Source organism: Dendrobates tinctorius, unplaced genomic scaffold (genome assembly GCF_039654945.1).
Source record: "Dendrobates tinctorius isolate UK_male_01 unplaced genomic scaffold, ASM3965494v1 ptg000156l, whole genome shotgun sequence".
Lineage (NCBI taxonomy): Eukaryota > Metazoa > Chordata > Amphibia > Anura > Dendrobatidae > Dendrobates > Dendrobates tinctorius.
The window spans coordinates 26,113,731-26,137,788 of record NW_027361823.1 but is presented as its reverse complement, the minus strand read 5'-3'; positions in this window follow the sequence as shown (position 1 = coordinate 26,137,788).

Below are 24,058 nucleotides of genomic sequence, written 5' to 3'. Positions count from 1 at the left end.
TAGTGCCCAGTTTTCTGTACTGTTCATGGCTGTCTGAGAGGTCTCTGTGTGTGAGTGCAGCTCACGCTGAGTAGTGTGTCCTTCAGCTACGTCTGGTTGTAGGCCGTTCAGCGTGCATCACTGCCTCACACATATTTTTCTTTTATTGCAGCTCATTTTTTATTCTCATATTAGTGTGCATCCATCCGTATCCATCTACATTGGTTTGTTGCAAACACTATATAGAAGCAGATAGAGGAGTCTTTTTTCTGGCTTGTGCCCTTCAGCTGCAGCCAGATTAGTATTACCCTATTTTTTGGAGCCTCATCTTTTTGCAGGGAGAGGACGTGGGGATTCTGTGCCTGCTGCGGGCACCAGTGAGTCAGCATCCCCCAGTTTTAGCAGGCAACAGTCCTTTATGCTCAGCTTTTTAGGACCTCACCGTACCCCATTGCTGCGGGAGGAACAAATTGAAGCCGTTGTCGGATGGATGGCAGCTAACGCATCGACTTCAATGACTTCCACATCCTCTCAGGGCCAGAGCACTGAAGAACAACCATCTGTCTCTTCACCACCTGCCAAAGTGCCCAGGCAGTCAGAGAGACTTGGACAGGAGCCATCACAGTCTCTACTTCTGTTCTCTGAATCTGTTGGCTTGGATAGAGGGGGCCAGCCAAGCAGCATTCAAGAATGTGAAGAAGAGGGAGTATGCAGTGATGCGCAATTTCTTTGTCCCTTGGAATCTGAAGAGGTGGGTGGGCCAGTGCCTATGGTCAGCACACCTCAGTACGCATCAGATGATGACGAGACTCAGGTGCCACTTTCTGGTGCGTACGGTGCTGGTGAGACAACCCAGGATAAGCAGGTGTTTGAAGAGGGGAGTGTAGATGATGAGGTCCTTGACCCATCATGGCGTGAGGAACAGGAAGGTGGTGGGAGCAGCTCTGTGGAAGAGATTCCCCGAATGGCCAAAACAGGAGGGAGAGGGATGGGGCAGACTTGGTTGCCTGTAGCCTCCACTTCGGCACCCATTAGGAGCATTCCTCTTTCAAAAGCCAAAACGGGCGCTCCCAAGACTTGCAGTGTGTGGTCCTTTTTTGACACAGTTGCAGATGACATTTGCTTTGTCAAATGCAAGCTGTGTCATCAGAAAGTCAAAAGAGGGAAAAATGTCAGCAACCTCAATACCACAAATATGTGGAAACATGTGCGGACCAAGCACGAGGTGGAGTTACACAGACACACTGAAGACGTAGGCCAACGTACAGGACCACCTACCACCTCTTCAGCTTGTGTTGGGGCTTCTTCCTCCAGCTCACATACAGCTGGTTCGGCTTCCTCACAGGATCGCCAAGGAAGAACCTCTGGCACTGTTGTCCGGAGACCCAGTGACATTCCACCCACAGCACCACGTTCCCAGTCATCCTCACACTCCCAGGCCACTCTACAGCCATCGGTAGCACAGGCCTGGGATAAAAGGCGGCCATACTCAGCAAGCCATCCCCGAGCACAGGCTCTGAATGCTGGCATTGCCAAACTACTGGCCCTTGAAATGCTCTCATTCAGGCTGGTGGAGACTGACACCTTCCGGAACTTCATGGCATTGGCAATCCCACAATACACCATGCCCAGCCACTTTTATTTCAGCAGGCAAGCCGTCCCTGCCCTGCAAAAACATGTGGAGGGAAAAATAAAATATGCGCTACTAAACGCCGTCAGTTGCAAGGTCCACCTGACCACCGATGCGTGGACCAGTAACCATGGACAGGGAAGATACCTTTCCCTTACTGCCCATTGGGTCAATGTTGTGGAGCCGGGTACAGATCTGGAGAGTGGCGCTGTACGTGTTCTGCCAACTTCACGGATTGCAGGAATCCAGTCTGTACACATTGACTCCTCCTCCTACTCAAGTTCCTCAGAAACAGCGCTGCAGGAGCCTGTTATGACTGATATGAGCACAGCCGTGGCCAAACGTCAACAGGCCGTACTCAAATTAATTTCTTTAGGGAATCGAAGCCACACAGCGCAGGAGCTCTGGAATGCCATCAAGCAGGAGAGTGACGTGTGGTTTGTGCCAGCGAATCTCCAGCCGGGCTTGGTAGTGTGTGACAATGGCCAAAATCTGGTGCCAGCTCTGGGCCTAGGCAACCTCACTCACATCCCATGTCTGGCACATGTGCCGAACTTGGTCGTGCAGAGCTTTCTGAGGGACTATCCGGATCTTGATGCACTGCTGCACAAGGTCCGCATAGAGTGCGCTCACTTGCGGAGTTCCAGCACGGCAAGATCGCGCCTTGCTGCTCTGCAGCGCCGATTACGCCTTCTGGAACATCGCATCATATGTAACCTACCCACCAGGTGGAATTCAACGTTACATATGTTGGAGCGGTTGTGTGAGCAGCAGGCAGCAGTCATGGAGTACTAGCTGCATCAGGCGCAAACAAGTCGCACTCTGCGCCGGTCACACTTCAGCACCACTGAGTAGGCCTCTATGAAGGACATTTGCCTCGTTTTGCATGCCTTTGATGATTCCACGCGGATGGCGAGGCGAGTGGCGATGATGCACTAGTCAGCATGACTGTCCCCCTTATCTGCCTGCTTCAAAAAACACTGCAAGCACGAAGGGAGGAGGTTTTGGAAGAGGTGGAGGATGAGGAGTCACAAGTGCCATCTGCTTCTGGACAGTCTGCGCTACGTGGTTCCTCACAAAGGCCTAGGCAGGGGACACTTTGTGAGGAGGATGAGGAGGAGTCAATGAAGGAGGAAGACATCTCTTCAAGAGGAGGGAGGTACACAATGCTCTAGTCAGTATGTACAGCGAGGGTGGGGTGATGCAGAGCAAGCAGAGATGACGACTCAAGCAGGGGACAGCGTTTCTTTGGCATGTGGGAGTCTGCAGCACATGGTTGATTTCATGCTGCAGTGCCTGAGAAACGACCGGCGCATCACCCACATTCTCTACACGACTGACTATTGGGTGTACACCCTCCTAGATCCTCGCTACCGGGACTACTTACAAAGCCTCATACCACCGTTGAACCGGGAGCGTAAACTGCGGGAGTACCAAGACACACTGGTGCAGTCCATCATGTTCTCCATTCCAACAGACAGCAGTGCTGCTAGTGCTTTACAAAGCAGCTCTGTCCGTCGAGGCAGTGGAGGAAGCTCGGCACAAAGAGGGAGCAGAGGCAGCGCCTCAGCACAAGGCAAGACCACTATGGCCCAAATGTGGCAAAGTTTTGTGTGTCCGCCACAAATGTCTACACCATCACAGACGGCTCCAGTCAGCAGGAGGCAACGTTTCCGTCAGATGGTGACAGACTACATGTCTTGCCATGTCAGTGTACTCCCAGATGGCTCTTCCCCCTTCAAGTTTTGGGTCTCTAAGCTGGATACATGGCCAGAGCTTAGCCAGTATGCATTGGAGGTGCTGGCTTGCCCTGCTGCCAGTGTATTATCGGAACGCGTCTTTAGTGCCGCAGGTGGTGTACTAACAGACCGTCGCACGCGACTATCCTCCGATAACGTTGACCGGCTTACTTTTCTGAAAATGAACAAGGCCTGGATCTCGCCAGAATTTGACAGTCCTCTTCCAGAATAAATAATTGGTTGGCAACAGTATCCTGGTCTCCTGTTGTGTTCATGTTTCTACCACCTGAACTATAACCCCTGGGCTTCAACACAGCCAGTTGTTGCTCAGAAGTGCCGTCTGCACAGAGAAAAACACTTGCTCCTGTGTTAGTGGGGTTCAGTAACGCCATCTGCTCCCCTGCTGTGTGGACGGCAAAGTCTCCTGCTCCCTCCACATTCAAAAACCATCAGGCCTCTGCCTGCTCTATGCTTGATCCTGGGCTCCAACAACACCAGTTGGTGTTCAGAAGTGCCGTCTTCACAGAGAAAAACACACTAGCTCCTGTGTTAGTGGGGTTCAGTAACGTCAGCTGTTCCCCTGCTGTGTGGACGGCAATGTCTCCTGCTGCCTCCACATTAAAAAACCATCAGGCCTCTGCCTACTCCATGCTTGATCCTGGGCTCCAACAACGCCAGTTGGTGTTCAGAGGTGCCGTCTTCTCAGAAAAAAACACACTAGCTCCTGTGTTAGTGGGGATCAGTAACGTCAGCTGTTCCCATGCTGTGTGGACGGCAATGTCTCCTGCTGCCTCCACATGCAAAAAACATCAGGCCTCTGCCTGCTCCATGCTTGATCCTGGGATCCAACAACGCCGGTTGGTGTTCAGAAGTGCCGTCTTCACAGAGAAAAACACACTAGCTCCTGTGTTAGTGGGGTTCAGTAACGTCAGCTGTTCCCCTGCTGTGTGGACGGCAATGTCTCCTGCTGCCTCCACATGCAAAAAATATCAGGCCTCAGCCTGCTCCATGCTTGATCCTGGGCTCCATCAATGCCAGGTGGTGTTCAGAAGTGCCGTCTTCACAGAGAAAAACACACTAGCTCCTGTGTTAGTGGGGTTCAGTAACGTCAGCTGTTCCCCTGCTGTGTGGACGGCAATGTCTCCTGCTGCCTCCACATGCAAAAATGTTATGATTTCATTTTCTCCTTCACCTCTGATGTCTGATGAACTCCCTCTGCTGGTGAAAGTAGGTAGTGAAATTGATCTGGATGGGAAGAACCTGTCATCTGAACAGGTGGAGTGTGATTTCACATCCAGAATTTCTGAGTGGATATAAGGCAGCCGACGCCCTACTAGGTTGCTGGTGATCCTTCCTGCTCTGAGCTCTGGCATCCAGTTTAGTTCCTGTCTACTAAAAGCTAAGTTTTTGCTCTGCTATTTTTCCATGAGATTTTGTCTGTTTACTTAGTGTTTGTGTTCAGCCTGCCCTGGTTGGGACGGGCTGAACTCCATTTTTGTCTCTGATCAGCTGATCTCTTTGCTCTGTCTTCAGAATATACCTCAGTGCTGATATAGTGATTTTGAAGTCTAGTGACTTCAGGGCCTTTTCTATCAGACGTGTTGGACATTATTTTTTGCAGGGTTTTTTTGCGTATTTTCAGCCAGCATCTTTTCTGTCCTTTCCTATCTAGTTAGTTGGGCCCCATCATTTGCCTTGCCTGTCTTTCTGTCTGTGTTTGTGTTTTCATCTGTTTTTCACCGACAATACATGTTGGGGCTGTCTATTGCTTTGGGGTCTGCTCTGGGGCAGTTTAGATTTTCCCTTTCTTTCTTTAGGCTTATTTAGCTCTCCGGCTGTGACGAGGGGTCTAGAGCACCGTAGGAACCCCCTACGGCTACTGTTAGTTGTGGTGAATAGGATCAGGGGTCTGCAATCCGCTTGCTACCAAACTCTCCGGTTTTCTTGACTTAGCTTGTGTTTTTGTTTTTTCCTCCTCCGGTGACTCATTCATAACAGAATCACCAGCCATACCGCAGATTCTAGGGTACTCAATAGCAGGAAAGAATTGTAAAAAAAAAAAAAAAAAAAGTGTCAGAATTTTTTTTTTTTAGTGTATATTTTTTCCTCTATTTCTCTGAGGCCATAGGGGGAATTTTTTCTCAATGGAGATTAAGCAATTGTCAAGTTTCTTCTGGCAATTACTCTGATCTGCTCCCTGTCCACATTTTCCGCTAAGGCTTTTTTGGATTCGGGAGCAGCTCTGAACCTGATGGACTTGGATTTTGCTAAACGTTGTGGGTTTCCTATAACACCTCTATGGACGCCTATCCCTTTGAGGGGTATTGATGCTACTCCTTTGGCGAAGAATAAACCTCAGTTTTGGACCCAGGTGGTAATGCGGGTCGCCCCAGACCATCAAGAAAATTGAAGATTTTTGGTGTTGCATAATTTGCATGATACCATTGTTCTGGGGTTTCCTTGGTTGCAAATCCATAATCCAGTTTTGGATTGGAAATCTTTGTCTGTGGTGAGTTGGGGTTGTCGGTGTGCCCTTAGTGACGCTCCTGTCTTCTCCACCTCTTCCCAGTCGCATGATGTTCCTGACTATTTGGCTGATTTTATGATGTATTTAGTGAGAATGAGTCTGCGTCTTTGCCTCCTCATAGGAGTTATGACAATTGAGCTGAGCCCTGGGTGTAAATTTCCCAAGGGTCGACTTTTCAATTTATCTGTACCCGAGCACGAGGCTATGCGATCCTATATTAAGGAGTCGTTGGAGAAGGGTCATAGACCATCCTCTTCACCCTTAGGTGCTGGGTTTTTTTCGTAGCCAAGAAAGATGGTTTATTAAGGCCTTGTATTGACTATCGTTCCCTCAACAAAATTACTGTTAGATATCAGTATCCGTTACCCCTGATTTCTTATCTATTCTCCAGAGTTAAAGGTGCTTGCTGGTTTACCAAGCTTGACCTCAGGGGGGCATATAATCTTAATCGCATTAAGCATGGTGATGAATGGAAGACGACGTTTAATACTCCGGAGGGACATTTTGAGTACCTGGTGATGCCTTTTGGGCTCACTAATGCCCCTTCTGTCTTCCAGTGTTTCATGAATGATATTTTCCGAGACTTTGTGGATAAATTTTTGATCATCTATCTGGATGATATTTTGATCTTTTCCAGGGATTGGGACTCTCATGTGGAACATGTTCGGACTGTGCTCCGGATTTTGAGGGAGAATTCCCTGTATGTCAAGGGATCGAAATGCCTTTTTGGGGTACAGAGGATTTCATTTTTGGGATTTATTTTGTCTCCGTCAACTATTGAAATGGACCCGGCCAAGGTACAGGCCATTTATGATTGGGTTCAGCCCACTTCTTTGAAGGCCCTCCAGAAGTTTTTGGGTTTTGCTAATTTTTATCGTAAATTTATAGCTAATTTTTCTGGTATTGCCAAACCATTGACTGATTTGACTAAGAAGGGTGCTGATGTGCTGAATTGGTCTCCGGAGGCTGTTTCTTCCTTTCAGGAGCTGAAGCGAAGGTTCACTTCTGCTCCGGTCTTGCGGCAACCTGATGTCTCACTCCCGTTTCAGGTAGAGGTGGATGCTTCTGAGATTGGTGCAGGAGCTGTTTTGTCCCAAAAAGATCCTGTAACATCTAAAATGAATCCCTGTGCTTTCTTTTTCTGAAAGTTCTCCCCATCCGAACGTAACTATGATGTGGGGAATCGGGATCTGTTAGCCATGAAATGGGCATTTGAGGAGTGGAGACATTGGTTGGAGGGAGCTAAACATCAAGTCGTGGTCCTTACTGACCACAAGAATTTGATTTACCTGGAGTCGGCCAAACGCTTGAATCCTAGACAGGCTAGGTGGGCCTTGTCTTTCACACATTTTGATTTTGTGGTCTCTTTTCTTCCGGGCTCTAAGAATGTTAAGGCAGACGCCCTCTCTAGGAGTTTCTTTGCTGATTCTCCTATTGTGACCAAGCCTGCTACCATCTTAGGTGAGTGGGTAGTTCTTTCTGCCATCTCGCCCGATTTGAGACGTGCTCTGGAAGAGTTTCAGGAGGACAAACCTGAGCTTTGTCCCATTGGAAAATTGTATGCTCCTGACCAGTGGAGGAAGAGAGTAATGTCTGAAGTTCATTGCTCCGCATTGGCTGGTCATCCAGGTATTTTTGGTACTAGAGATTTGGTGAGTTGGTCTTTTTGGTGGCCTGCCTTGTCTCGTGATGTCAGGAATTTTGTGCAGTCCTGTGGGACTTGCTCCCTGTCTAAACCTTGTTCTCGCTCTAGTGGGTTGTTGATGCCTTTGCCGGTGCCCAGGAGGCCATGGACCCATATTTCAATGGATTGTATCTCTGATATGCCTGTCTCTCAGAGAATGACTGTTATTTGGGTGATTTGTGATAGATTCTCTAAGATGGTCCATCTTGTACCACTCCCTAAGTTGCCATCTTCCTCAGAGTTGGTGCCCTTGTTTTTGCAACAGGTGGTTCGCTTGCACGGGATTCCTGAGAACATTGTATGTGACAGAGGAGTTCAGTTTGTTTCTAGATTTTGGAGGACTTTCTGTTCCAAGCTGGGAATTCAGTTGTCCTTCTCCTCTGCGTTTCACCCTCAGACCAATGGGCAGACGGAGAGAAAAAACCAGACTTTGGAGTCGTATTTGAGATGTTTTATTTCTGCTGATCAGGATGATTGGGTTTCATTTTTGTCCTTGGACGAATTTGCTTTAAATAATAGAGCTAGTTCTGCCACTTTGATGTCACCTTTTTTTTGTAACTTTGGGTTTCATCCTCGATTCTCTTCAGGGCAGGTGGAGTCTTCTGCCTGCCCAGGTGTTGACACTGTGGTGGAGAGAATGCACCAGATCTGGGACCAACTGGTGGATAAGTTGTCTCTCTCCCAGGAAAAGGCCCAGCGGTTTTCCAACCTGCATAGGACCATTGTTCCCCGGTTTAAGATGGGTGATATGGTTTGGTTGTCATCAAAGAATATCTATATGAAGGTGGCTTCTCCAAAGTTTAAACCTAGATTTATTGGACCTTACAAGATTTTGCAGATTCTTAATCCAGTCTCGTTTCGATTGGCTCTTCCTGTTACATTCAAGATCCATAACGTGTTTCATAAGTCTCTGTTAAAGAGGTTTGTTGAGCCAGTAGTTCCTGTGGTGGCACCTCCTGACCCTGTATTGGTTGAAGGTAATGTGGAATATGAGGTTGAGAAGATACTGGTCTCTCGTCTGGCTAGACGGAGACTCCAGTAAGTGGTTAAATGGAAGGATTATGGCCAGGAGGATAATTCTTGGGTCTCTGCATCCGATATTCATGCCGAAAGATTGGTTTGTGCTTTTCATCGGGCCCATCCTGATCACCCTGGTGGCGTGGATGAGGGTTCGGTGACCCCTCCTCAAGGGGGAGGTGGTACTGTTATGAGTTCACTTTCTCCTTCACCTCTGATGTCTGATGAACTCCCTCTGCTGGTGAAAGGAGGTAGTGAAATTGATCTGGATTGGAAGAACCTGTCATCTGAACAGGTGGAGTGTGATTGGACATCCAGAATTTCTGAGTGGATATAAGGCAGCCGACGCCCTACTGGGTTGCTGGTGATCCTTCCTGCTCTGAGCTCTGGCATCCAGTTTAGTTCCTGTCTACTAAAAGCTAAGTTTTTGCTTTGCTATTTTTCCATGAGATTTTGTCTGTTTACTTAGTGTTTGTGTTCAGCCTGCCCTGGTTGGGACGGGCTGAACTCCATTTTGTCTCTGATCAGTTGATCTCTTTGCTCTGTCTTCAGAATATACCTGAGTGCTGATATAGTGATTTTGAAGTCTAGTGACTTCAGGGCCTTTTCTATCAGACGTGTTGGACATTATTTTTGGCAGGGTTTTTTTGCGTGATTGCAGCCAGCATCTTTTCTGTCTTTTCCTATCTAGTTAGTTGGGCCCCATCATTTGCTCAGCCTGTCTTTCTGTCTGTGTTTGTGTTTTCATCTGTTTTTCACCGACAATACATGTTGGGGGCTGTCTATTGCTTTGGGGTCTGCTCTGGGGCAGTTTAGATTTCCCCGTTCTTTCTTTAGGCTTATTTAGCTCTTCGGCTGTGACGAGGGGTCTAAGGCACCGTAGGAACCCCCCACGGCTACTGTTAGTTGTGGTGAATAGGATCAGGGGTCTGCAATCCGCTTGCTACCTACCTCTCCGGTTTTCTGGACTTAGCTTGTGTTTTTGTTTTTTCCTCCTCATTCATAACACAAAAACCATCAGGCCTCTGCCTGCTCCATGCTTGATCCTGGGCTCCAACAACGCCAGTTGGTGTTCAGAAGTGCCGTCTTCACAGAGAAAAACACACTAGCTCCTGTGTTAGTGGGGTTCAGTAACATCTGCTGTTCCCCTGCTGTGTGGACGGCAATGTCTCCTGCTGCCTCCACATTCAAAAACCATCAGGCCTCTGCCTGCTCCATGCTTGATCCTGGGCTCCAACAACGCCAGTTGGTGTTCAGAAGTGCCGTTTTCACAGAGAAATACACACTAGCTCTTGTGTTAGTGGGGTTCAGTAATGTCAGCTGTTCCCCAGCTGTGTGGACGACAAAGTCTCCTGCTGCCTCCAAAATCACACTGCATCTTATTTTCTACTCGCTCCAAGTAGGCCTCAGCCTGCTCTATGATTGATCCTGGGCTTCAACACAGCCAGTTGTTGCTTGGAAGTGCTGTCCGCACAGAGAGAAACACTAGCTCCTGTGTCAGTGGGGTTCAGTAACGCCAGTTGCTCCCCTGCTGTGTGGATGGCAAAGTCTCCTGCTGCCTACACAGTCACACTACTACTGATTTTTAACGGTGCTCCACTTAGGCCTCTGGCTCCACTGTCTCTAGTATTTCCCCTGGCCTCCAACCCCGCCATTTGCTGCTCTGAAGTGGCGTCTGCACAATCCACACTTGTTCCTGGGTTACAGGGGTTCAGTCACGTCAGTTGATCCCCTGATGTGTGTCCGGCAATGTCTCCTGCTCTGTCCACATTTCCATTACTTAGCCAGAGGCCTAAGTGGAGTACGGTTACAATCAGTAGTAGTGTACAACCGATATAAAACTTGCTCCAAGTAGGCCTCAACCTGCTCCATGATTGATCCTGGGCTTCAACACAGCCAGTTGTTGCTCGAAAGTGCCGTCTGCACAGAGAAAAACACATGCTCCAGTGTTAGTGGGGTTCAGTAACGCCAGCTGCTCCCCTGCTGTGTGGATGACAAAGTCTCCTGCTGCCTCCAAAATCACACTACATCTTATTTACTACTCGCTCCAAGTAGGCCTCAGCCTGCTACATGATTGACCCTGGGCTCCAACATCGCCAGTTGCTGCTCAGAAGTGTCTTTGGCATGGGTACTCCCTCCTGCCCAGCCTGGTTCCAGCACGCCTGCTGTTTCCGGGTAGTGTCAACGTCACTTTGCCACCAATACGTTGTCCTGTCGTGTTGCGGTCGGGTTAGCCGAGTCTATGGTGCCTGCAGTTTCGGTGCTTCCTATGTGGGCTGCGGGTTCTGGTAATAAAGGCTGGTTCCGTAGTGCCAATAGGACAAGCACCCCCTGTTTGACTGTGGGTTTCGGTAACTGCGTCCTGCTCGCGGCCTTGCAACTTTGTTTATTATGGGTACCTTGTGCTACCCATCCGGGTTCCAGCACCGTCAGCTGGTTCTCGGCAGTGCCTTTGGCCTAGGTGCCTCCTTCTCGGTATCTGAGTTCCAGCTACGTCAGCTGGTCCTTGGTAGTGCTTTGCAGCACAGGTACCTCCTGCTTAGTAACCGTGTTCCAGCACCGTCAGCTGGTTCTCGGCAGTGCCTTTGGCCTAGGTGCCTCCATCTCGGTATCCGAATTACAGCAACGTCTGCTGGTCCTTGGTAGTGCTTTGTAGCACAGGTACCTCCTGCTTAGTAACCGTGTTCCAGCACCGTCAGCTGGTCCACGGTTGTGCCATTGGCTCTTGTTCCTTCTGCTGCCCCTCCGGGTTCCAGCACCGTCAGCTGGTCCTCGCTAGTTTCATTTGCTCTTGCAGCTTCTGCTACCCATCCGGGTTCCAGCACCGTCAGCTGGTTCTTGGCAGTGCCTTTGGCCTAGGTGCCTCCTTCTCGGTATCCAAGTTCCAGCAACGTCTGCTGGTCCTTGGTAGTGCTTTGTAGAACAGGTACCTCCTGCTTAGTAACCGTGTTCCAGCACCGTCAGCTGGTCCACGGTTGTGCCATTGGCTCTTGTTCCTTCTGCTGCCCCTCCGGGTTCCAGCACCATCAGCTGGTCCTCGCTAGTTTCATTTGCTCTTTCAGCTTCTGCTACCCATCCGGGTTCCAGCACCGTCAGCTGGTTCTCGGCAGTGCCTTTGGCCTAGGTGCCTCCTTCTCGGTATCCGAGTTCCAGCAACGTCTGCTGGTCCTTGGTAGTGCTTTGTAGCACAGGTACCTCCTGCTTCTTAACCGTCTTCCAGCACCGTCAGCTGGTCCACGGTTGTGCCATTGGCTCTTGTTCCTTCTGCTGCCCCTCCGGGTTCCAGCACCGTCAGCTGGTTCTCGGCAGTTCCTCAGCCTTCTTGTACCTTCTGCTACTTTTCCAAGTTCAAGCTTGTGGAAATGGTTTTTGGTTCTCACTCTGGATCTCCCTGACGATGACCCTGAAGACGACGACCCTGAAGACCATACCGAAGAAGACCAAAAAGATGACCCTGAAGAAGATGACAAAGAGGACAAAGAACATGAAGACAAACACCAAGATGCAGAACAAAAAGAGACAGAAGACCAAGAAGCAGAAAAACCAAAAGCAGAAGAACATGAAGCATAAGACTAAAAATCAGAGCAAATGATATTATCTAAATTATAAGCAGAAGAAGACTAAGCAGTTTATGGGGGTGAGTCCGTTCCGCCTCGTGGTGATCCTGGAAAATGGCTGCTGCTGCAGGCCAAACTGAACGCGGACAAATCCTGTTGTAAATCTTTTGTGACAGGCAGAACGGAAGGTGTAATCTTCAAACTTTTATAGATAAGAACTACAGGAATGCCTGTCACAAATAAGAATATGATGAAGAAGAAGAATAGGAAGAAGATGAAGAAGTAGAATATGAAGAAGAATAATCGTTGAATAAGAAGAATATGAATAATGTACAAAAAAAGAATAATAGGAAGAAGCTGAAGAAGAAGAAGATGAATAAGGTGAAGAAGAAGTTGATGAAAAAGATGCTGCTGATGCTGAGGATCATGAAAGAGAAAGTGTGGGAGAAGTAAAAAAGAAGGTGAAGAGCATGGAAGTAGTGAAACATACATATCTGACAAAATATCAAAGAGGTTAACATAGTCAATATATTTGTAACTCCGAACGTCTTTAAAAAAAAAATTTAATTCCCGCTATTCCATTTGATTGGGCTAAACCTCTATGGCTTTAATGTCTCCTACACCTCCCACAATACATTCTACATTATTATTAGTTGTTTTTCTTCATGTAGAATTAACCTACAAGGAAAGAAAGGTTTTTTTTTTAATTCCGATATTTCTGTTCCATTGACTTGAATGGGACTTCCAGGATCGGAATCGGCGATACCCGATACTTTTTTATATCGTCCGATCCGATATTTTTCAATATCGGGTGGTATCGCTCAACACTACTCATCACACAATGCAGAATGCAAACTTTCTGTTACACACAAGTTGCAAAATTAGCACTGAGAGTTTTTAATACCTTCCTCCTTGTTTTCAGCATGTGAAGAATACACAGGTACAGTACTTTCCTATATATTACTTGACTCTTTCAATTATTTTTCCCAGCCTCAGATAGCCATTCTCATTTTTATTGTGATTCAGCATTGAAATAGTAAACCACAATCAGTTTAGGCCTTTAACTATGTGGAATGAGCTGTGCACTCTGACATTAACCCCTTTACCCACAAGGGTGGTTTGCACATTAATGACCGAGACAATTTTTACAATTCTAACCACTGTCAATTTATGAGGTGATAACTCTGGAACTCTTCCACGGATCTTGGCGATTCTGAGATTGTTTTTTCGTGACATATTGCTGTACTTCACGTTAGTGGTAAAATTTCTTCAATATAACTTGCGTTTATTTGTGTAAAACGGAAATTTGTCGAAAATTTGGAAAATTTTGCAATTTTCAAACTTTGAATTTTTATGCCCTTAAAACAGAGAAACACGTCACACAAAATTGTTAATAAATAACATTTCCCTCATGTCTACTTTACATCAGCACAATTTTGGAAACAAAATTTTTTTTGTTAGGAAGTTATAAAAGTTAAAAGTTGACTAGCGATTTCTCATTTTTACAGCAAAATTTACAAAACCATTTTTTTAGGGGCCGTCTCACATTTGATGTCACTTTGATGGGTCTATATGGCAGAAGATATCCAAAAGTGACACCATTCTAAAAACTGCACCCCTCAAGCTGATCAAAACCACATTCAAGAGGTTTATTAACCCTTCAGGTGTTTCACAGGAGCAGAAGCAATATGGAAGGAATAAATGAACATTTAACTTTTTAGTCACAAAAATGATATTTTAGCAACAATTTTTTTATTTTCCCAAGAGTAAAAGGAGAAAGTTGACCCCAAAAGTGATTGTGCAATTTGTCTTGAGTACGCTGATACCCCATATGCGGGGGGGACCACTGTTTGGGTGCACGGTAGGGCTCGGAAAGGAAGGAGCGCCGTTTGACTTTTTCAAACTATATTTGGCTTGAATTGAGATCGGACACCATGTCGCATTTGGCGAGCCCCTGATGTGCCTAAACAGTGGAAACCCCCCACAAGTGACCCCATGTTGGAAACTAGACCCCTAAGGAACTTATCTAGATGTGTGGTGACCACTTTGAACCCCCAAGTGCTTCACAGAAGTTTATAACGTAGAGCCGTAAAAATTAAAAATCATATTTTTTTCATAAAAATTATATTTTCACCCCCAATTTTTTATTTTCACAAGGGTAACAGGAGAAATTGGACCCCAAAAGTTGTTGTTCAATTTGTCCTGAATACGCTGATATCCTATATGTGGGGGGACCACTGTTTGGGCATACAGTTGGGCTCGGAAGGGAAGGAGTGCCGTTTGACTTTTTCAAACTAAAATTGGCTGGAATTGAGATCGGACACCATGTCGCGTTTGGCGAGCCCCTGATCTGCCTAAACAGTGGAAACCCCTCGCAAGTGACCCAATTTTGGAAACTAGACCCCCCTAAGGAAGTTATCTTATGTGTGGTGAGCACTTTGAACCCCCAAATGTTTTGCTAAAGTTTATAATGCCCGGGTGTGAAAAATATATATATTTTTTTTTTTTAATTATTTTTTAGTCCAAAATTTTTTATTTTCCCAAGGGTGACAGGAGAAAGTGGACCACAAAGGTTGTTGTCCAATTTGTTCTGAGTACGCTGATACCCCATATGTGGGGGGACCACTGTTTGGGCTCATGATAGGGCTTGGAAGGGAAGGAATGCCGTTTAACTTTTTCAAGCTAAAATTGGCTGGAACTAAGATCGGACCCCATGTTGTGTTTGGTGAGCCCCTAATGTGCCTAAACAGTGGAAACCTCCCATAAGTGACCCCATTTTGGAAGATAGACCCCTTAAGGAACTTATCTAGATGTGTGGTGAGGACTTTGAACACCAAAGTGTTTCTCCAAATTTTATAATGTCCAGGCATGTAAAAAATAATTTTTTCTCCACAATTTTTTCTTTCTTAGCCCCCAATTTTTTATTTTTCCAAAGGTAGCAGGATAAATTGGACCCCAAAAGTTGTTGCCCAATTTGTCCTCAGTACGCTGATACCCCATATGTGGGGAGGGGGGCCACTTTTTGGGCAATTGGTAGGGCTCGGAAGGGAAGGAGTGCCACTTGAACTAAAATTTTGCTGGAATTGAGATAGGATGCCATGTCGCGTTTGGCAAACCCATGATGTGCCTAAACAGTGGAAACCCCCCAGAAGTGACCCCATTTTGGAAACTAGACCCCCTAAGGAACTTATCTAGATGTGTAGTGAGAACTTTGAACCCCAAAGTGTTTCACTAAAGTTTATAATGCCAGGGTGTGAAAATATAATATCCTATTTTTTTCTCACAAAAATTATCTTTTTGTCCTCAATTTTTAATTTTCCCAATGGTAACAGGAGAAACTGGACCCTAAGATAATTGTCCAATTTGTCCTGAGCACGCTGGTACCCCACATTTGGGAGAAAACTACTGTTTGGGCATATGTCGGGGCTCAAAAGTGAAGTATAGTGACGGTTTGGAATGCAGACTTTCATGGAATGGTCTGGGGGCATCATGTTCTGTTTCCAGAGCCCCTGACATGCCTAAACAGTAAAAAAATCCACAAGTGACATCATTTTGGAAACTAGACCCCCTAAGTAACTTATCTAGATGTGCCCCCTTTTTGGTACTAATCTACTGTTTCCTGTAAAGTAAATTAGTAGTGAATGGATCTCCTGGTTCTCCTCCTATCTCTCCGACCGCTCCTTTACTGTATCTTTTGCCGGTTCCTCCTCCTCTCACCTTCCCCTTACTGTTGGGGTCCCCCAAGGATTGGTTCTAGGCCCCCACCTCTTCTCCTTGTACACTGCCCCTATTGGTCAAACAATCAGTAGATTTGGTTTCCAGTACCATCTCTATGCTGATGACACCCAATTATACGCTTCTTCTCCTGACTTCACGCCAGCCTTTCTAGAAAACACCGGCGATTGTCTAAACGCTGTGTCTAACATCATGTCCTCACTATATCTGAAACTGAACCTGTCAAAGACTGAACTCCTGGTGTTTCCTCCCTCTACTAATGTACCTATACCCGACATTGCTATTTCTGTGTGTGGTTCCACTATTACTCCCCAGCAACAGGCCCGCTGTCTTGGGGTCATACTTGATTCCGAGCTTTCCTTTGCCCCCCATATTCGATCATTGGCTCGTTCTTGTCATCTGCACCTCAAAAACATTTCTAGAATTCGACCTTTTCTTACTTTTGACTCTGCAAAAACTCTTACTGTTTCTCTTATTCATTCTCGTCTGGACTATTGTAACTCTCTTCTAATCGGTCTCCCTCTTACTAAACTCTCCCCTCTCCAATCTGTCTTGAATGCTGCAGCCAGGATCATATTCCTCACCAATCGTTACACCGATGCCTCTACCTTGTGCCAGTCATTACACTGGCTACCCATCCACTCCAGAATTCAGTATAAACTTATTACCCTCACCCACAAAGCCCTCCATGGCTCAGCACCACCCTACACCTCCTCCCTTGTTTCAGTATACCACCCTACCCGCGCCCTCCGTTCTGCTGATGACCTAAGGTTAGCATCCTCAATAGTCAGAACCTCCCACTCCCGTCTCCAAGACTTTACACGTGCCTCGCCAATTCTTTGGAATGTACTTCCCAGGTCAATACGATTAGTCCCCAATCCCCAAAATTTTAAGCGTGCCCTGAAAACGCATTTATTCAGACTGGCCTATCGCCTCAACACATTAACCTAATCTATCCCTGTGTGGCACAGCCAAAAGTTTTACCATAACCAGATTTCCCGCATCATGTTCCCACATGCTTTATGCATCCATTAGCCCTCTGTGTCTGTACTGTTACACACTTAACATTATAGCTGGTCCATACAATCAGGGCAACTGTTACCACCCACCTTTCGTGTCTACCTCTTTCCTCATAGACTGGAAGCTTGCGAACATGGCCCTCTTTCCTCTTGGTATTTGTTATAATCTACTGTATGTGATTATTGTTATGCTGTAATGTCTATTGTCTATACAAATCCCCTCTGAAATGTAAAGTGCTGCAGAATATATATATAAAAATAAAATTTATTATTATTTATTATTATTTAATGGAGGTGTGGTATAATTTGAAGCAATCTTTCATATACAGGCCAGGTTTTTTGGAGCAGCTGTCGCATTGATAAATGGTGTCCTTGCGTATTCCCCTTTTGTAACACACTCGGCATCTTTTTTGCAGCTTACCTTTTCTTCCAGTTGGCGGGTCCACCCCCGGAAAATGCTGACCTGGTACGAAACGAGCACCTTCAGTTCCGGAAGTACTGGGAATCGCTCCTTCCGGAGTGCCAAATATCAGGGCCTTAACCACTACCCCCTGGAACTGAAGGTATGACGTATTGGTGTGGCACGCACATCATGACAGCAGGAAAGTGTTAAGCATTGCCACTTGAGCACTGTATGGTTGGAGAAGTTGATTGGAGAGATCAACGCCCCCCATGTTTTTGTTGTACCACAGTACTCAGTCCGATTTGAAGACCTGTGTAGAGGTACCCTGTACAGTGCTGAGGGCGCTGTATGGTGGTCAAGAGAAGGACATCCCTCTTGTCCTTGTACTTGACCACCAACAGGTGGTCGATACATTGGGCTCTGCTGTCACCCCTTTTGAGCATCTGCCCAAATAGCCTTTTTGGGAAGCCTCTCTGATTTTTGCAGATAGTACCGCAGGCTGTGGTACCTCGCGCAGAGAGGGATTTATAGAGAGGGATGCTGGTATAAAAGTTATCTGTGTAGAGGTAATAACTTTTATCCGGCAGTGGGTGCACCAAATCCCACACAATTTTCCCACTGACTCCAAGGACAGGGGGACACTCAGAGGCTTCAATCCTGGTGTCTTTCCCTTTGTAAACTCTAAACCTGTGGGCGTACCTTGAGGTACTCTCACACAGTTTGTAGAGTTTGATTCCGTACCTGGCCCTCTTGCTGGGCAAGAACTGATGGGATCTGAGCCTTCCTTTAAAATGAACTAAGGACTATTGCTGAGCGATACCATCCGATATTGTGAAATATCGGATCGGATTGGATCGGACCGATACCCAAAAAGTATCGGGTATCGCCGATTCCGATGCCGGAAACCCATGCAAGTCAATGGGGCACAAATATCGGAATGAAAATAAACCCTTTCTTTCTTTGCACATCCAGTTCGGGAGGGGGGAAGAGTGTGGGCGGTGCGTGGGCGGACACTGTGCGTGTCAGTGTGTGCGGGCGGGGTCTGTACGGGCCTCTCGGGGGTCTGTGCGGGCCTGCCGGGGGTCTGTGCGGGCGTGCCGGGGGACTGTGCGGGGTGCCGGGGCTCTGTGCGGGCCTGCCGGGGGTCTGTGCGGGCTGCCGGGGCTCTGTGCGGGCCTACCGGGGGTCTGTATGGGCCTGCCGGGGGTCTGTGTGGGCTGCCGGGGGTCTCTGCGGGCTGCAGGGGCTCTGTGCGGGCCTGCCGGGGGTCTGTACGGGCCTGCCGGGGGTCTGTGTGGGCTGCCGGGGGTCTGTGCAGGCCTGCCGGGGGTCTGTGCGGGCTGCCAGGGGTCTGTGCGGGCCTGCCGGCGGTCTGTGCGGGCTGCCGGGGGTCTGTGCGGGCCTGCTGGGGGTTGTGTGTGTGTGCAGGCATCGTCCGATGGGACTACAAGTCCCATCGGGCGATGCCTGCTACAATGACAGTGATTGACACATTAGCCAATGATGGGACAGTAGTAGTCCCGTCATCCGGCTAATGTGTTGAATGTAAAAAAAAAAAAAAACATACATACTACATACTACATACAGTACATACTACATATATACAGCATTCAAACAACATACATCCCTCTTGTCCTTGTACTTGACCACCAACAGGTGGTCGCTACATTGGGCTCTGCTGTCACCCCTTTTGAGCATCTGCCCAAATAGCCTTTTTGGGAAGCCTCTCTGATTTTTGCAGATAGTACCGCAGGCTGTGGTATCTCGCGCAGGGAGGGATTTATAGAGAGGGATGCTGGTATAAAAGTTATCTGTGTAGAGGTAATAACTTTTATCCGGCAGTGGGTGCACCAAATCCCACACAATTTTCCCACTCACTCCAAGGACAGGGGGACACTCAGAGGCTTCAATCCTGGTGTCTTTCCCTTTGTAAACTCTAAACCTGTGGGCGTACCTTGAGGTACTCTCACACAGTTTGTAGAGTTTGATTCCGTACCTGGCCCTCTTGCTGGGCAAGAACTGATGGGATCTGAGCCTTCCTTTAAAATGAACTAAGGACTATTGCTGAGCGATACCATCCAATATTGTGAAATATCGGATCGGATTGGATCGGACCGATACCCAAAAAGTATCGGGTATCGCCGATTCCGATGCCGGAAACCCATGCAAGTCAATGGGGCACAAATATCGGAATGAAAATAAACCCTTTCTTTCTTTGCACATCCAGTTCGGGAGGGGGGAAGAGTGTGGGCGGTGCGTGGGCGGACACTGTGCGTGTCTGTGTGTGCGGGCGGGGTCTGTACGGGCCTCTCGGGGGTCTGTGCGGGCCTGCCGGGGGTCTGTGCGGGCGTGCCGGGGGACTGTGCGGGGTGCCGGGGCTCTGTGCGGGCCTGCCGGGGGTCTGTGCGGGCTGCCGGGGCTCTGTGCGGGCCTACCGGGGGTCTGTATGGGCCTGCCGGGGGTCTGTGTGGGCTGCCGGGGGTCTCTGCGGGCTGCAGGGGCTCTGTGCGGGCCTGCCGGGGGTCTGTACGGGCCTGCCGGGGGTCTGTGTGGGCTGCCGGGGGTCTGTGCGGGCCTGCCGGGGGTCTGTGCGGGCTGCCAGGGGTCTGTGCGGGCCTGCCGGCGGTCTGTGCGGGCTGCCGGGGGTCTGTGCGGGCCTGCTGGGGGTTGTGTGTGTGTGCAGGCATCGTCCGATGGGACTACAAGTCCCATCGGGCGATGCCTGCTACAATGACAGTGATTGACACATTAGCCAATGATGGGACAGTAGTAGTCCCGTCATCCGGCTAATGTGTTGAATGTAAAAAAAAAAAAAACATACATACTACATACTACATACAGTACATACTACATATATACAGCATTCAAACAACATACATCCCTCTTGTCCTTGTACTTGACCACCAACAGGTGGTCGCTACATTGGGCTCTGCTGTCACCCCTTTTGAGCATCTGCCCAAATAGCCTTTTTGGGAAGCCTCTCTGATTTTTGCAGATAGTACCGCAGGCTGTGGTATCTCGCGCAGGGAGGGATTTATAGAGAGGGATGCTGGTATAAAAGTTATCTGTGTAGAGGTAATAACTTTTATCCGGCAGTGGGTGCACCAAATCCCACACAATTTTCCCACTCACTCCAAGGACAGGGGGACACTCAGAGGCTTCAATCCTGGTGTCTTTCCCTTTGTAAACTCTAAACCTGTGGGCGTACCTTGAGGTACTCTCACACAGTTTGTAGAGTTTGATTCCGTACCTGGCCCTCTTGCTGGGCAAGAACTGATGGGATCTGAGCCTTCCTTTAAAATGAACTAAGGACTATTGCTGAGCAATACCATCCAATATTGTGAAATATCGGATCGGATTGGATCGGACCGATACCCAAAAAGTATCGGGTATCGCCGATTCCGATGCCGGAAACCCATGCAAGTCAATGGGGCACAAATATCGGAATGAAAATAAACCCTTTCTTTCTTTGCACATCCAGTTCGGGAGGGGGGAAGAGTGTGGGCGGTGCGTGGGCGGACACTGTGCGTGTCTGTGTGTGCGGGCGGGGTCTGTACGGGCCTCTCGGGGGTCTGTGCGGGCGTGCCGGGGGACTGTGCGGGGTGCCGGGGCTCTGTGCGGGCCTGCCGGGGGTCTGTGCGGGCTGCCGGGGCTCTGTGCGGGCCTACCGGGGGTCTGTATGGGCCTGCCGGGGGTCTGTGTGGGCTGCCGGGGGTCTCTGCGGGCTGCAGGGGCTCTGTGCGGGCCTGCCGGGGGTCTGTACGGGCCTGCCGGGGGTCTGTGTGGGCTGCCGGGGGTCTGTGCGGGCCTGCCGGGGGTCTGTGCGGGCTGCCAGGGGTCTGTGCGGGCCTGCCGGCGGTCTGTGCGGGCTGCCGGGGGTCTGTGCGGGCCTGCTGGGGGTTGTGTGTGTGTGCAGGCATCGTCCGATGGGACTACAAGTCCCATCGGGCGATGCCTGCTACAATGACAGTGATTGACACATTAGCCAATGATGGGACAGTAGTAGTCCCGTCATCCGGCTAATGTGTTGAATGTAAAAAAAAAAAAAAACATACATACTACATACTACATACAGTACATACTACATATATACAGCATTCAAACAACATACATCCCTCTTGTCCTTGTACTTGACCACCAACAGGTGGTCGCTACATTGGGCTCTGCTGTCACCCCTTTTGAGCATCTGCCCAAATAGCCTTTTTGGGAAGCCTCTCTGATTTTTGCAGATAGTACCGCAGGCTGTGGTATCTCGCGCAGGGAGGGATTTATAGAGAGGGATGCTGGTATAAAAGTTATCTGTGTAGAGGTAATAACTTTTATCCGGCAGTGGGTGCACCAAATCCCACACAATTTTCCCACTCACTCCAAGGACAGGGGGACACTCAGAGGCTTCAATCCTGGTGTCTTTCCCTTTGTAAACTCTAAACCTGTGGGCGTACCTTGAGGTACTCTCACACAGTTTGTAGAGTTTGATTCCGTACCTGGCCCTCTTGCTGGGCAAGAACTGATGGGATCTGAGCCTTCCTTTAAAATGAACTAAGGACTATTGCTGAGCAATACCATCCAATATTGTGAAATATCGGATCGGATTGGATCGGACCGATACCCAAAAAGTATCGGGTATCGCCGATTCCGATGCCGGAAACCCATGCAAGTCAATGGGGCACAAATATCGGAATGAAAATAAACCCTTTCTTTCTTTGCACATCCAGTTCGGGAGGGGGGAAGAGTGTGGGCGGTGCGTGGGCGGACACTGTGCGTGTCTGTGTGTGCGGGCGGGGTCTGTACGGGCCTCTCGGGGGTCTGTGCGGGCCTGCCGGGGGACTGTGCGGGGTGCCGGGGGTCTGTGCGGGCCTGTCGGGGGTCTGTGCAGGCTGCCGGGGCTCTGTGCGGGCCTACCGGGGGTCTGTACGGGCCTGCCGGGGGTCTGTGTGGGCTGCCGGGGGTCTCTGCGGGCTGCAGGGGCTCTGTGCGGGCCTGCCGGGGGTCTGTACGGGCCTGCCGGGGGTCTGTGTGGGCTGCCGGGGGTCTGTGCGGGCCTGCCGGGGGTCTGTGCGGGCTGCCAGGGGTCTGTGCGGGCCTGCCGGCGGTCTGTGCGGGCTGCCGGGGGTCTGTGCGGGCTGCCGGGGGTCTGTGCAGGCCTGCTGGGGGTTGTGTGTGTGTGAAGGCATCGTCCGATGGGACTACAAGTCCCATCGGGCGATGCCTGCTACAATGACAGTGATTGACACATTAGCCAATGATGGGACAGTAGTAGTCCCATCATCCGGCTAATGTGTTGAATGTAAAAAAAAACAAAAAACATACATACTGCATATATACAGCATTCAAACAACATGCATACATACTAGATACTACATTCATACTTCATATATACAACATTCATACAACATACATACATACTACATATACACTACATATATACTACATTCATACAACATACATGCTACATAATACATACATACTACATATATAGTACATTCATGCAACATACATACATACATACTACATACATACTACATATATACTACATTCGTACAACATACATACTACATAATACATACATACTACATATATACTACATTCATACAACATAAATACATACATACTACATATATACTACATTCATACAACATACATACATACTGCATACTACATACATACTTCATATATACAACATTCATACAACATACATACATACTGCATACTACATACATACTTCATATATACTACATTCATACAACAAACATACATACTACACACATACTACATATATACTACATTCATACAACATACATATTACATACTACATACATACTACATGTATACTACATTCATACAACATACATACATACATACTACATACATACTACATTCATACAACATACATAGTACATACTAAATACATACTACATACATACAACATACATAAAACATGCTACAGACATGCAACATACATACTACATACATAATACATATATACTACATACATACAACATGCATAAAACATGCTATAGACATACAACATACATACTACATACATACTACATACAATACATTCATACAATACATACATATAGACATACAGTACATATAACATAGAGTACATACTCACCATCACTTGTCACTTTGATCCCCAAAGCCTGTGTCATCTGTAAAAAATATTAAAATAACAAACAACCGATATACTCCCTGATCCGCAGAAATCCTCGAGTGTCCCATGATGATCTCCCGTGGAGAACAGTAGCATCAGCTGATGCGACCACTCTCTAGGGGCCCCAGGAATACAATGACGGGAGGTAGGTATCCTTCCGCACTGTATTCCTCAGCCACTGTAAAAAAATAGTCCCTAGTCTCACTTTTGGCATTGCTGTGTGAGAAAGTTCCCATGCAGCTTTTGCCATAAAGTGAGACCAGTGAACTATAGTTACCTCTCAGTGATGCACTGCAGGAGATCGTCGTGGGACACTCATGGATTTCTGCGGATCAGGGAGTATAACGGTTGTTTGTTATTTTAATATTTTTTACAGTGAGATGACACTGGCTTCGGGGATCAAAGTGACAAGTGATGGTGAATATCTACTCTATGTTATATGTACTGTATGTCTATATGTATGTATTGTATGAATGTATTGTATGTAGTATGTATGTTGTATATAGTATGTATGTTGTATGAATGTAGTATATATGTAGTATGTATGTAGTATGTATGTATGTTGTATGAATGTAGTATATATGTAGTATGTATGTAGTATGTATATATGC